Below are 16,647 nucleotides of genomic sequence, written 5' to 3' on the forward strand. Positions count from 1 at the left end.
ATATTTTATTTTTTTACTGTTCTACATATGAAACTGTAGAGACTTTACATTTGTCGGGTGTTAAGCTACTACCTCAGCGTGTATTTTTGCGTCAGCACGTTGCCCTCTGACGTCATCGGCCTCGCGCGAAATTTCGATCAAAACAAAACAAGCGTCAAAAGAAGAAGAAGCGCCGTTCCTTCCGTTCCCGCCTCATAACATACACAGAAGCATTGTGAGATGTCGGAGTTGGGCTGCTACTCTCCCAGCTTTAAAAAACCGTCCGATGTCCTGCGGATGAGACGGAAGCGGGCGCGGAGTGAAGGACCCGCCAGAAAGCCGTCGAACCCCGCGGTGTCTATGGAGGGAGTCCGGCCGTTCTCTCCGGGGCCGCTGGTGAACGCTCCGAACCGGACCAGCGGCGGGGTGAAGCGCAGGAATCCGTTCGCGAACATCGAGAACACTTACAACAGTCCAAAAAAGAGAACTTTATCATACACCGTCTGCAATAACGGCGCTCTGGACGGGAGAAAGGAGACAGCTGCGGGTTTGAACGGGAAATCAATAGAACTGTTCGATAATGACGTCATACAGGTGACTGAAGGTTACATTACAGTATTTATATGGTACTGAATGAAAAAGTAGAATCATATTCTGTTTTATAGTTTTTGTTTATTTATCATAGTATTTACAAGTTAAGAGAATTTACAGAATATTTTTTATGTACCGCTTTTTTATTAATTTATGTCTTACAGCTGTCCATCTCTGAAGATGAATCTTTATTTGAAGAGGAATTAAAGGTATCTGACAGATATCAGCTGCTGGTTTTACTGTTGTTATTATTATGGCAAGCCCAGTTGACTTTTAATCATGTGCTGGAGATAAATTGTAGATATCAACAATTAAATTTTCACTAGTTAAAATGCTAATTCTTGATATCAAAAATGACATTATACTCATTCTTGATATGTTGACTTCACTCAGAATTATTTGTTGAGTTTCTTCATTATCGTGAGTACAGCATAAACTCAAAATCTTTTGTCGAAAATAAAGCATAAATTTAAGTTCAAAACATAATTACTTTATAACTTTATAAGTAAAATCTTTTTGTTATTTATTGTTTATTAATGAGCAATTTGAAAATTGGAATTTGAACTATTAAAAGCCGTATTTCTTGAAATCTGTAAATGCATTTTCTTTAGTAGACTTTCACGATGATCTGTCATTCACTCATTTTCAAAACACAATTACAGATGTCTACAGTTAATTTCATACTAGTTAAAATAAAAAATGTTACATATCAGCAATGTAACAATGGAATTTAAAAAAATGATCATTTTTATTAGTAAAAAGTACGAGTACAAATATCCATTCCTGAGATCAATAATTGAATTGCAACTGGTGAAATGTAATGTTTTGTAATTTAACGTGTTAGATTTGGTGTTTCAGATATCTAGAAATGGATTTCATTGAAGAGTAGTTAAAGATATCTAAAAATGCTTTGTTACTAGTTACAGTAACATTAAAGATATCTGAAATGAACAATGCCACTAGTGAAAACCAAATGACCGATATCAAAAAATAGTATTTTTACTAGTTGTAATTCAATTTTAGATCTCAGGAATGGACTATGGAAGCCCGTTCCTGCCACACACAAGAAAAAAGAAAAAAATCTACTTTGATAAATCGAAATTATAAGACTAAATCATAATTATAAAATACTAAATCATAATTATGAGATTACTCTATATCTCGTAATTTTTGCTTTTTATCTCAAAATTCTGACTTCTATAATCATTTTGACTTTTATCTCGTAATTTTGGCTTTTTAATCTCAAAATTCTGACTTCTATAATAATTTTTACTTTTATCTCATAATTTCGACTTCATCTCATAAATATGACCTTTTTTATATCAAAATAATGATTTTTTATTTCATAGTCTATTTTAAAATACAAATTCTCAATTATGATTTGTTTCTCATAATTTTGAATTTTTATTTTAGAATTATGAATTTGTATCTCATTAGGGATTGGCATGAGGACTCTGGGTACTCGGACGTGGCAGCAATGATCAATCATGAAAACAATGATTGATGGTGATCACGCATGATGTGACTTTTCACTTAATTCGAAATTCAGTGACAATTACTTGACAACTAAACACAAACGTGTCAAAGAGGGAGTTTATTTTGAATTTTGAGATTGATTACGTTGTGATTTTGAGGGGTACATTGATTGTCAGAGACGTCTCATAGCAACCAAACTGATATACGACGCTGCAATTCTATCGTTACGATCATCAAAAGAGAGTGTAATTAACCGTGTTTTGAACACTTGTTTCTGCAAAACATTTGCTAAACACATTCTCGTTAATGGATATTATTTAATAAAAGTGAATGTTTGTTACTGACTGTAAACCTCCCTGCCCTGGGTGACGTAACACTCACCTGCATCTCGACGAAATGGGAGTTGAAGATTTCCGCACGAGTTTCCAAGTTAGAAGTCCAACATAAGTGTCATTCCGTTGCACTTTCCCCAGTTGAAAGGTGGAAATTCCGACTCTCCGAGTTGAATGGAACGCTTCATGAATCATCACAGCAACAACAATACAGAGCATCGCGGCTTTTCCCACAGGAGTGAACACTTGGGGAGACACACACACGCTTACTATGATTACTACGGTAACCTGACGGAAGAGCAGACAGATGTGCGTTGTGCACATTTTTCATTGAGTTGGGCAGCGAACCTTCACGTAATGACAAAATATGATGCATTATATTTTGATTATGCAATCATTTGTACATTTTGTAACCGATTATTATATAATAGCCTATAATCATGAATAGACAATACACTGGAATAACAAGACGCAATTCAGCAGCCAAAGACGTTTGTCAGACATGTTATTATATATACAGTTATATACATGTCATTGCCCCTCGAGTACTCGACGAGTAATTAGTCTGAGTACTCGAATAGATCCCTAATAATTATGAATTTGTGTCTGGGCTTCCATACATTTGCAATAGTAACACCGTAATTAGTGAAATCAAAAGTAATAATTTTTACTAGTAAGAAGTGCATTGGAAATATGTAAACGTTGGAATTTCAATTAGTAAGAAATATGTTATTGATATCTGTATTTGTGTTTTGAACAGGAGTGAATTTTATTAGTGAAAATGCAATTACAGATATCAAGAATTAAGCCTTTTACTATTTAAAATTAAATTTAAGGTCGAGAATGTGCATTTCTGCGAGTGATGACCATTTCTGATATCAAAAATAAAAAATTTTACTAGTGCAAATGTAATTACGGATGATGAAAAAGAATTAGCATGTTATGAAGTAAAAATTCAATTGTTGATATCTGTAATTCATATCCTGTGCAATGAAATGTCAAAACGGCTTGCGATACTTTTATGTGTTTTATATATTAATATGTTTTATTGTGTTTGTGTGTAGAGTCCAGAAGCGCGTGCGGTGTGTGGCGTGGCTCCCTCTGAAGTGTGTCTGGAGTTTCCGGCTGATTGGTCTCTGAACACTCGTCTGCTGTTCACCTCACCACAGTCTTTCTCCTGGGCTGAACATCTGAAAGCTCAAGAGGAGGCGCAGGGCCTGAGCTCACTCTGTAGGGCCGAGTACGCCAGCTTACCATCTCATATACAGGTAATGGTACATTCAGAAGGTTATATGAGTTTAGAGTCTCATCATTGCTTGAGAAATATGAGAATGTTTGTCACACAGAGCATTAGTCAATGGTTTATGTTATACCTAGTGGTCCACTGAAATAGGTTGTCAGAGGCCAATGACTAGAAAGCAGGGTGGCTGATGGTCGATATAATGCTGAGTTTAATTATAGACAGATATATCAGCCCGACCAAAGAGTGTGCTGATATCTGGCCATTTTTCAGTCAGTTCCAAAATCTACAAACATCCTTGTCACAGTTTTCAAAGTAAAGTGTTGAAGTAAATATTGTATTAATAAGCTTTCATTTATATTCTTTTTTTATTTGTACTTCTTTGCTTTCGTTAAATTGTAATATTTATTTGGATATATACCATTCATTAGCCACCATTTAAAAAAATATTATTTTACCACTAATGGAAATAGAGGTCGACCGATATTGGATTTTGCCGATATCTGATAACTAAGTTGGTGGAAAAGGCCAATAATTGATTAATTGGCTGACAGTTTTTTTTTTTTTAAATGATTTATTGCATGTTAAAATTTCTTAGTCTTTCCTTATTGTGTCAGGCACAGACATAGAGGCAAAAATTTATAAAAACTCAGATGCTGCTTTTGTGCAACCAGTATCCCCAAAATAACTAGGAAAAAAATATGATTTGGTGCATAACATGGGACTTTAAACTATGAATAAGTCACCAGTGAAAAAACACCAGGGACTCATTTTGAAATGTCCGTGCTCCCAGCTCACACAAACACAAAGGAAACAAAACATTCACTCTTATAATCATCTACAATGTATCACAATATAAAGTAAACATTGTCATACAGGCTAATAGATACAGTATGTAATTCATCAACAGTAGATCATTCATTATTAGATCATCAGTGCTCGGTGCTCTGGTAATCCGGCATTTTATAAAACCAGATTTTTTTTACTTTTCTCTATGGACACCATCAGTCAAAATCAACAATAACATGAAATTAGTGTTAACTTATATCTACTCAACAACAAAACTTCTTCAGAGTGCTTATTTTTTATAACATTACTTTGACAAATTGGACCCCCCTCATCCTCCGAAAATAAAAACGCTGCAGCGTCGGCCACGGAGGAACACAGAGAAATAAAATTTTTTTAAAAACTATCAGTCTTGATTTTTTTTTTTACCAATAACTGATAGTTCAAAAAATAAAAACCTTCCAGTGTCGGCCAGAGAGGAACACAGATAAATAAAACAAACAAACATAAAAACGATCTGTGTTGATTTTTATCGATAACCGATAGTTCAAAAAAGCAACTATCGGCATGATTAATCATTAAAACTGATATATCGGTCAACCCCTAAATTGAAATATACATGATACAATGTAATGATGCTGAAATAAATGTACACAAATAATTATTTTTAGACTAAGATCATCTAAACAAAGAGTAAACAAACCATTTTTAAAAAAAGCAACTATTGGCACCGATTAATCAATAAAACCGATATATCGGTCAGCCTCTAAATTGAAATATACATGATACAATGTAATGATTGTGAAATAAATGTACACAAATATTTTTTTAGACTATGAACATCTTAAAGAGTAAAAAAACATTTTTAAAAAAAGCAACTATTGGCACTGATTAATCAATAAAACCGATATATCGGTCAACCTCTAAATTGAAATATACATGATACAATGTAATGATTGTGAAATAAATGTACACAAATATTTTTTTAGACTATGAACATCTTAACAAAGAGTAAACAAACCATTTTTAAAAAAAGCAACTATTGGCACCGATTAATCAATAAAACCGATATATCGGTCAACCTCTAAATTGAAATATACATGATACAATGTAATGATTGCGAATTAAATGTACACAAAATTGCTGCAATTAAATGAACACATATTTTGCACAATATTTACACCAAAATTCACTTTAAAATATTTGAAAGCAGAAAATAAGGCTATTTGTACGTTTTAGAATTGACAAAATAGCGAGCTCTTTAAATGTAACCATTAATTGTTCAGTCCACACTCAAAGCATCATGATGGTTTAATAAAATGCTTATTATATTGTGTTCTGTGTATCTGTTGCAATGCTCTTTATAAGTATTTCTGGTGCATTGTGTGTTGCAGGAGCTGCGGGGCTGTGTGGAGTTGCGGTGTGGTTTTCAGCAGTGTTTACAGTACTGGCAGCACCCGTCACTGCCCTGGCTCTCTCTCTTCCCACGGATCAGCGCAGAGCGCAAATTCTCTGGCAAATGCATGCCATGGGCGTAAGACGCTGCACTGCAGCAGAACCTTATGAGTAACTGGTGAGAGTGTTTCTGAGGAGTTCAGTTTGTCTGGAACATTTACATTTCGAATCAGACAGTCATCAACCAATCAGCCATTGCATAGCAAAGTAAATTCAAAATATCTGGGGTCCTTTTAAAAATAATTTAAGTTCATGTTAACATGTATGGATACAAAAAGTGGTAGAACGATCGAGATTAAATGAGCCATTTTGCAATTTCTGCAACAAACTGAACTTAAAATAAGTATTACATTATTATTAAATGATTGTGATAATATATACACCGATGAGCCAAAACATTATGACTACTCATAACGTTGATCATCTCCTAACAAGGGCACATGTCAAGTTCTGGGTAGATTAGGTGGTAAGCGAACAATCAGTTTTCGTAGTCAATGTGTTGAATGCAGGAGAAATGGGCAGGAGTAAAGACCTGAGCGACTTTGACAAGGGCCAAATTGTTATGGCCAGACGACTGGGTCAGAGCATCTCTGAAACGGCAAGGCTTGTAGGGTGCCGAGGAGGGACAAACCACAAACCGGCAACAGGATGTTGGGTGCCCAAGGCTCATCAATGCGCGAGGGCAATGAAGGCTTTCCAGTCTGGTCCGAACCGACAGAAGGTCTACTGTGGTACAAGTCACAGAGAATTTTAATGATGGTTATGGGAGGAATGTGTTAGAGCACACAGTACATCGCACCCTGCTGCTTTTGGGGCTGCGTAGCCACAGACTGGTCAGAGTGCCCATGATGACCCCTGTCCACCATTGAAAGCGCCTACAATGGGCACGCGAGCATCGGAACTGGACCTTGGAGCAGTGGAAGAAGGTCTTGCAGGACTTGAAGGATCTGCTGCTGATGTCGTGGTGCCAGATACCACAGGACAACTTCAGGGGTCTTGTAGAGCCCATGCCTCGGCGGGTCAGCGCTGTTTTGGTGGCACGCGAAGGACATACAGCATATTAGGCAGGTGGTCATAATGTTTTGTCTCATCGGTGTATACCCACCATTGGCCACGCTGCTCTCTCAATATCAGGTTCTGTCATTAAAAAACTCATATTGGTTGACCACTGTCTTGGTAATGTAATGTATTATTGTTGTTTGTGTGTGTTGTAGGTCTGTGAGTCTGACATCTCTGTACAGTCTTCTGAAGGCTCGATTGTGTCCGTATTTCTACCTGTGCTCGTATCAGTTCACTGTGCTGTTCAGAGCAGCTGGTCTGAGTGGAGCTAAAGGCATCACTGCACTGCTCTCACCCACCACTAGAGGGCTGCGAGAGGCCATGAAGGCCGAGGGTAAGAGACTCTGTCTTCACTAAAAGTGATGTGATGTTTAATGTATAGTTGTGGAGCGGGTTTTTGGAGCATGGATTATTGCCATAAATGTTCGCAACCCATTTTACTTCATTAATATTTTATTTTTTTGAGTAATACAGGATATTTAATGTAAACATTTTTAGGGCAGGCTTTATTTTTTACATTTATATTTTTATATTATTACATTTTACATTTATACATTTTATTTTTTTTTTTGTCTTTTTAGCCTTGTCCAAGACCCAGACTTTTAATATTAAAATATGAAACTCCATTATGAAAATGCAAAAAAAATAAATGTTAAACTTTGATCATCTTAACAAAGAGTAAAATAAACAAACCATTTAAAATAAAAAGCAACTATCGGCACCGATTAATCAATAGAACCGATATATCGGTCAACCTCTCAATTGAAATATGCATCATTGTAATGACGCCGAATTAAATGTACACATTATTTTTTTTTTTTAACTATGATCATCTTAAAGTGTAAAATAAACAAACCATTTTAAAGAAAAGCAACTATCGGCATCGATTAATCAATAAAACCGATAAATCGGTCAACCTCTATATTGAAATATACATGATACAATGTAATGATGCCGAATTAAATGTACAATTTTTTTTTTAAAACTATGATCATCTTAACAAAGAGTAAAATAAACCATTTTAAAAAAGCAACTATTGGCATCGATTAATCAATAAAACCGATATATCGGTCAACCTCTCAATTGAAATATACATGATACAATGTAATGATGCCGAATTAAATGGACACATAATTTTTTTTTAAACTGATCATTTAAGGGTAAAATAAACAAACCATTTTGAAAAAAGCAACTATTGGCACCGATTAATCAATAAAACCGATATGTCGGTCAACCTCTAAATTGAAATATACATGATACAATGTAATGATGCCGAATTAAATGTACACATTATTTTTTTTAAACTATGATCATCTTAAAGTGTAAAATAAACAAACCATTTTTAAAAAAAGCAACTATCGGCACCAATCAATAAAACCGATATATCGGTCAACCTCTCAATTGAAATATACATGATACAATGTAATGATGCCGAATTAAATGTACACATAATTTTTTTTTAAAACTATGATCATCTTAATAAAGAGTAAAATAAACAAACCATTTAAAAAAAAAGCAACTATCGGCACCGATTAATCAATAAAACCAATATATCGGTCAACCTCTCAATTGAAATATACATGATACAGTGTAATGATGCCGAATTAAATGTACAAATTTTTTTTTAAACTATGATCATCTTAACAAAGAGTAAAATAACAAACCATTGTAAAAAAGCAACTATCGGCACTAATTAATCAATAAAACCGATATATTGAAATGTACATGATACAAAATATACATAATTTAAAATAAATTGAAATATACATGATACAATGTATCATGTACATCTTAACAAAGAGTAAAATAAACAAACCGTTTTAAAAAAGCAGCTATCAGCACTAATTAATCAATAAAACCGATATAATGAAATATACATGATACAAAATATACATAATTTAAAATAAATTGAAATATACATGATACAATGTAATGATGCCAAATTAAATGTACACAAATAATTTTTTTTAGATTATGATCATTTAAACAGAGTAAAATAAACAAACCATAAAAAAAATATATATATATATATATATATATATATATATATATATATATATATATATATATATATATATATATATAAAAAAAAAAAACATGTCCCACAGTTGTGGCTTCATTTTAACCACACCAAACAATTTTGCCCCTAATAAAGTTTTGTCAAAAGTTGGTGTACTTATTAATCAAGTGGACAAAAGTGTCAGTGAAGAGCATGCTTGAGATGAAATATGAGACAAAACTAAGAAAAATCAAGGGAAATATCACTTTTTATTGGGTGTCATTTCCAATCATTTCCAACTACTGTATGCATAAAGTGTAAAAAATATGATTAAATTGTGTGTATTTAGGACACAGTGTTAGCAATGAAATTAGCCTTAACAAGACTAAGAAGTCAACTTCAACTTTTATTTGAAACAGGTTAAAAATGTAATTTCCATCAGCTTAATTACAGCGCAGAATTCTTTTAAACACAATACAGAATTTGAGATGTGCTGGAAATGATGGTGTGGTGGGAATTTTCTTGATAAAAATTACATAAATCTCCTGTGATGCATTTACATACTTTACACTGTTGGACATTGTTAGCAGACAAATTAAATCAACTAGACTTTACTTTCTAAGAGTTCCCAGTGCTTAAAACTGTCCTTTAATAAAAGATTAAGTACATGTGCATTGATGAATCATTCACGATAAGAAAAGGGTCAGTTTTATTGACTTTAGATCGGTCTTGTACATTTTGATAATGTATTTTAAAGCTGTTAACATCGTGCACATGGTTTGTGTTTGGTGTGTTCAGGAATAGAGTTCTCACTCCCTCTACTGGAGGAAAGGAAGAAGAGTAAAGAGCACAGCAGCTTATCTCAGATCAGTGACAGCACTCAACAGACTGATGCAGATGAACACAACAGCACTGTGAGTACATCAGCAAACTTCTGTGCACACATTTACAGTAGAATGTGTTGTTTTTAATGAATATTCAATCTGCATTTCTCACCTCCCTTTTTTCTTTCACCTTTGTACAGATGCAATGAGCACAGTGAAAGATGATGATGATGATGATGATGGTGGATTTTCATGGCTGAAGGAGATTGGCGTCCAAGACAAGATCAAGAAACCAGATGCAATGTCTATAAAACTGTATCTTTTAGAATCAGTGATGGGCTTCATTTATCAATGTATTTTCATATCTTGATACCTTATAATTACCATGCCATTAGAAACGTGAAACTAAATAAGCCAGGATTATATTAAAAACTGACTAGTTTTACATGATATTTTTCCTTCACTGGTGCATCAGTCATAAGGAGCACAGAGAGGTGCGGTTAGATCACAGACCGGAGTCGGTGGTTTTGGTCGAGGGTTCGAACACTTTCACTCTCCTGAATTTCCTGATTAACTGTAAGAGTCTTGTGGCTGCGGCTGGATCTCAGGCTGGACTTTCCCCAACATTACTCGCCCCTACAGCCTTCAGAGGGGCCACACTGCATACGCTCCAGGTACGACGACTTGCGCTTTTGTGCTCAAACGTTTTATTTTTCCTCTTGCAAGTCAATCTTAAATTCAACCTTGATGTATTTGGGTGGTTGACAAATAAGGTTTTCCAAGATGGTAAAAATGAGAAATCGTTTAAAAAATATGTGTCAAGTTCGTAGAAAGTTGGTTTCATACAATTTTGAATTTTTATTTATTTATTTATTTATTTTTAGCATTTTCCACACACACAAATATCATGTGGTGTAACCATCAAGTAAAAGATATTTAAATATTTTCTTTGCACCTTGAATACACATGACTTTACACAACTTAATTATTAATTTCCAAAACGTTTTTGAACATATAAAGGTGAAAAATATTTTGTACAAATATCACTAATTGTTTAGTCACGAATATCAACAACGTTTTTCAGGGTTGCACCACATGACCTGAACAAAATACGCCTTTTTATAAATATGTCAAAATGTCTCTTTATCTGCATTTTCTTGTCACATGACAACAGAATGGCTTCCTGTATGTTGGTTATACCACCTGACTTTGATTTGATGCACAGACATTTTTCATATATTGATAATATTGCAAAAAGTTGTTTGCTTATTTTTATTTTATATACACTATATTGCCAAAAGTATTCGCTCACCCATCCAAATAATTGAATTCAGGTGTTCCAATCACTTCCATGGCCACAGGTGTATAAAATGAAGCACCTAGGCATGCAGACTGCTTCTACAAACATTTGTGAAAGAATGGGCCGCTCTCAGGAGCTCAGTGAATTCCAGCGTGGTACTGTGATAGGATGCCACCTGTGCAACAAGTCCAGTCGTGAAATTTCCTCGCTACTAAATATTCCACAGTCAACTGTCAGTGGTATTATAACAAAGTGGAAGCGATTGGGAATGACAGCAACTCAGCCACGAAGTGGCAGGCCACGTAAAATGACAGAGCGGGGTCAGCGGATGCTGAGGCGCATAGTGCGCAGAGGTCGCCAACTTTCTGCAGAGTCAATCACTACAGACCTCCAAAGTTCATGTGGCCTTCAGATTAGCTCAAGAACAGTGCGTAGAGAGCTTCATGGAATGGGTTTCCATGGCCGAGCAGCTGCATCCAAGCCATACATCACCAAGTGCAATGCAAAGCGTCGGATGCAGTGGTGTAAAGCACGCCGCCACTGGACTCTAGAGCAGTGGAGACGCGTTCTCTGGAGTGACGAATCACGCTTCTCCATCTGGCAATCTGATGGACGAGTCTGGGTTTGGTGGTTGCCAGGAGAACGGTACTTGTCTGACTGCATTGTGCCAACTGTGAAGTTTGGTGGAGGAGGGATTATGGTGTGGGGTTGTTTTTCAGGAGCTGGGCTTGGCCCCTTAGTTCCAGTGAAAGGAACTCTGAATGCTTCAGCATACCAAGAGATTTTGGACAATTCCATGCTCCCAACTTTGTGGGAACAGTTTGGGGATGGCCCCTTCCTGTTCCAACATGACTGCGCACCAGTGCACAAAGCAAGGTCCATAAAGACATGGATGAGCTAGACTGGCCTGCACAGAGTCCTGACCTCAACCCGATAGAGCACCTTTGGGATGAATTAGAGCGAAGACTGCGAGCCAGGCCTTCTCGTCCAACATCAGTGTCTGACCTCACAAATGCGCTTCTGGAAGAATGGTCAAAAATTCCCATAAACACACTCCTAAACCTTGTGGAAAGCCTTCCCAGAAGAGTTGAAGCTGTTATAGCTACAAAGGGTGGGCCGATGTCATATTAAACCCTATGGATTAAGAATGGGATGTCACTTAAGTTCATATGCGTCTAAAGGCAGATGAGCGAATACTTTTGGCAATATAGTGTATATATATATAATTTTTTAATCTTCATACGATTACACCACATGCCATTTTTTACTTTAAGCCCCAGAAAAAATAATAAAACGACTTTGAACTCAGAAATTGAAAACATGTTCATATAAGGTGTATTCAAGTAATTGTCTTTATGCAAATTGTATTTTTAATAACAATAGATCTGCATCACATCAGTGATCCATTTGCATAATTTACAGTATTTTCAAAGGATGTACATTATACCAGTGACCATATCAGTATTGGCCAATATGACCGTTTTTATTATTATAAATAAATAAATAAATATTATTGGTATCAGGCTGTTTAGGCTTAATATTGTGGTGTACTGTATTTTATACATGTATTAGGATATTGTAAGCAGATAATATTGGAATTTGTTTTATCCAGTTTATACAGTGCATTATAAATAGAGTTTATGGTGTGTTCACATCTTGTCAGGATTACTGAAATTACGAGTTTTACATTCAGCAAATAAAACAGGCTGTGGATACTGTTTCATAGACTTTCAACATGTTTTCCCTTCAGGCACGCACAGTAAACGTGAAGACTCAGGTGAGAACGGGTTATCAGGACGTATGCAGTCTGGAGGTGATGGGACCCATCATGCCTCACGCTACACGCACTGACACAGCTCCTAAAACCTGCTCAGAGAGGAGAATTCAGTGTGGCGCTCTACACACACGACGCCACCGCTGTACTCAATGTTCCCATCAGCCAAACTGCTGAACAACTGGTACGTTTAACAGCATTTAGCGTGGATTCTGTGTTTGCTACATGTATAATAGAAGAGAAGCTAATCGGCTCTGTTCCAAACTCTAGTGAGCTGTCTTGCTGTCTACATTTTTACCTATCCTAAGGGGCCGTTCAGACCGAATGCGTTCATGCATTAACCTTGTGCGACCACGTGTCCACATGCATGAATGTTGTATTTTTGCTTTGCTATACGGAATGCATGATTTAAATGAATTTAAACCGACTGAATACTGTTCACGAGACTCTAGACTGTCATTTAAGGGTTAAACTTCTGTCGCACCGAGTCACGTGACGCAATAACATGCTGTCGATTTCCGTGAAGTGCTTCTACGTGCGCAGAGCCAACAAAAGTGACAAAATGAAGATTTTTCATTGAAACCTATTTGGTTGTGAAGAGTAGTCTCTAGTTTCGTTTGTTATGACACTTTAAAAAATGCACTCATTTTTCATGCATCAGTGCGCTGATAAACATGATGTCCACATACGTGGATTTTAGGACATTATTCCCTCAAAAGTTGAAAAACATTTTAGTTATTTTGAATGACTTTCAACATTAACACATCTGTGGATCATTCCGCTTTATTTTAATAAACATTTTGTTATATTTTATTTTATCACTGTACTCGGTTCTATTCATAAACATTAATAAATGTATTCCTATATTTACTGTACATAATAATATAACTGTATTCCTCATTAAACCTCACCTGGTGAAATATACATATACAAAGTCCCTTGTGTGTTTTAGGCTTGTTTATAGTTAAAAGTCCCGCACTTTTGTTGAACAGTAAATTGCATCTAGGATTTTGTACATTTTGGACGCTTGTTGCCTCTGTATCTGTGCCTGTTATAGTAAGGAAAGATGAAGAAAAATTGTTAACATTTTATAAATTGATTTTTAAAAACTATCGGCCGATTAATCGGTTATCAGCCTTTTCCACCACCTTAGTTATCGGTATCGACAAAATTCACTATCGGTCGACCTCTAATATGAAAGCCATTTTTTACATTTTCAGATCAGACGGTTATTTCCTTACAGTATGTTTTCATAGTAAAACAAGGAAAATTCCTAATTTGAGGTTTCTAAGGGTCTTTTACTCAACCTCTTTTCTTCTCAATATTTATAGGAGGCTGTAGTCCAGGATCTGGGCAGGTGTGGTCTACAGCAGAGTACCGTTCAACAGCTGGCAGTGCCAGCCGTGCTGGGAAAGACGGCGCTCAGACAACTGCACATGAGAGAACACTCATACAGCTGGAAGTCCTGAGAAACACAGATTTTACCGTTTTGTTGTATGGTGAAAATGTTTAAAGAGGACATGACAGGCCTATTCATATCTTTTGGCATGGCACCTTACTGTAAGTGAACTAGCTTACATGAGTAACCGCTGTTTTTGTGCTGGAACAGACTATTCAGGGCCTGTAGCTTTTAATGTGCATTGTCTCTTTTACGGAGTGTAATGTCTGTTTTAGACATGTAATACAAAACAATTTCCCTTTTTAAAGAAGTGCATGTGAAATGTTTCCAAGGGGATATTTTGACTTCTATCACACTTGAATGATTTTTTTTTAATATGAAATGATTTGAAATATTTCTTGCTTCGTATTCCACATAACACCATCAGAAAGGTGAGTGCAGACGTGTAAATCTAAGGTTTTAATGTGTGCATTTGAATGTGTCTGGCAGGAGAATAATTGAAGGATTATGCATATATTTGCGATTAATGACCGGCTGACTGTACATTATGCTGCTTATTACGTGGCTACTAGCCAAATAAATGGACATGAAATATTGACGAGTTAAAATGGTTTTATTATGTAAGAATATTTCTTACAAGAAAAAAATGTTACAGTGATATTGCCAGATGGTATAACCATATAGTGTGATATATATATTGTAGGTGTAAATATATAGATATTTATGTACCATTATATTTTCATGGTAATCCAAGGTACTTCAATGAATACTATGGTAATAACATCCTCCAAGTAGTAACATGGTACTTTTTGTGGGAAATCAAAGTTTTTGGGTGAGATATATATATATATATATATATCATAAAACTTTATAAAAAGAAAGGTTATATTTTGCTTAAAGAAAATGAAGCCTATTTATGGCATTCTAAAAAATATATTTTTAAAGTTAAAATATTACAATAATTCATTTTAACATAATAAAAAAAACATGAGTTTTTATGCTTCATTGTATTAAAAATCATTCTATTACAGTAATTGTTTTTCTTTGAGTCGAAAAATTAATGGTCCTAAAAATCAGCTGCTTTTATGCAAAACATTTTTTTGAATGTGACCATGGACATGTTTTCATGAGATTCATGAGTTTTAACCCCCCTATTCAGTTAAAAAAGGCAGCTTAATTTACTGTTCGTGGTCATTTTTGACCTGAATATATTAGAATTTGTCATGTATTGTTGGCAGATTGCTGCCATCTGGTGAAAAAAGAAAAATAACATGATTTTAAAATCCTGTCATGACAATAATAGCCAGTAGGTGGCAGCAGTGTTCTATTATGCTTGGTAATTCTTAATTGTATCACAAGTTATGAATTTGGATATATATTTAGATGTTATAAAACTATTATTTGTCAAAGTTTAGCTTTTTTTTTTTTTTTTTTTTTTTTTTTTTTTTTTACTGGTTGGATGTGTCAGGTTTGGCAATAATATATATACATTTATTATAAAGAGAATAATTTTATTATAAATCATTTATTTTAAAACATCAAAATTTAAGAAAAAATAATAATAATGTCATATATTATTACCATGTGAGTGAGAGTTAGTTAGTTAGTTAGTTAGTTAGTTAGTTATATCGGGAAAAAGTGATTTCGGTCAAAAATGACCGAATGGGATAGGAAGGTTAAATCATGCCTTTGAAAGTTTTAATGTCTGATAGGGAAAGAAGATTGGAAATTAAACATGTAAGTTACAAATTAAAGTTATGCATTTGTATTTTTACGTACTGTTTTGTATTTATGTGTTATTGTTCACCTTTTTAATTGGATAAATCAGTTAATTGTAGTGTAAAAGCTCACTAGATTTAAAATAGAGTTCGAGTTCATGTGATTGGAGAGTGTAAATACATGTGAGAGTCAAGCCAAGAGATTCCTTCATCCAGAAGATGACCCCAGTGCTCGTGTTCCAGCATCTCATGTTTCACAGGCTCTACGTTAAAAATACTGAATGACTGAAGTGTACATATATGAGGGATAGGAACTTTTACATGTTGCAATTAAATGCATGCAATGTAATTTAAATGCATACACATGCAATGCAATATTGTGATATTAATTACTGCAATGCAATGTAGTTCTTATGTAATACAATTGTAATATATTCTGTGTCAGGTCATATTTTAACACCCATGTCACCTGCAGCACTAAACATAAAGTTGCATCCATGTGCAGTATGCTCAAGTGTGTTCAGATACACTGGATTGATTTCCTCTCCCTTCAGCATGTTACTCCACTCTGGACTTCATTGGAATTAAACGCAAACGATCGGAACGCGAGAGTTTAGCAGCTTAATAGAGACCGGATAAAACGCGAGCTCGTCCGACGATACTGTTATAACAGCGTAATAACTGAATATTTGGTAAGTACACCTCCTGTGAGGTT

General features: G+C 35.0%; 1 pseudogene; it reads left to right on the top strand.

Moving 5' to 3' along the window:
* LOC127443370 (protein downstream neighbor of son homolog) lies at positions 1 to 15,039 on the top strand (annotated as a pseudogene).
* Positions 15,040 to 16,647: the final 1,608 nt, after the last annotated feature.

Source organism: Myxocyprinus asiaticus, chromosome 7 (assembly GCF_019703515.2).
Source record: "Myxocyprinus asiaticus isolate MX2 ecotype Aquarium Trade chromosome 7, UBuf_Myxa_2, whole genome shotgun sequence".
NCBI classification, from domain to species: Eukaryota; Metazoa; Chordata; class Actinopteri; order Cypriniformes; family Catostomidae; genus Myxocyprinus; species Myxocyprinus asiaticus.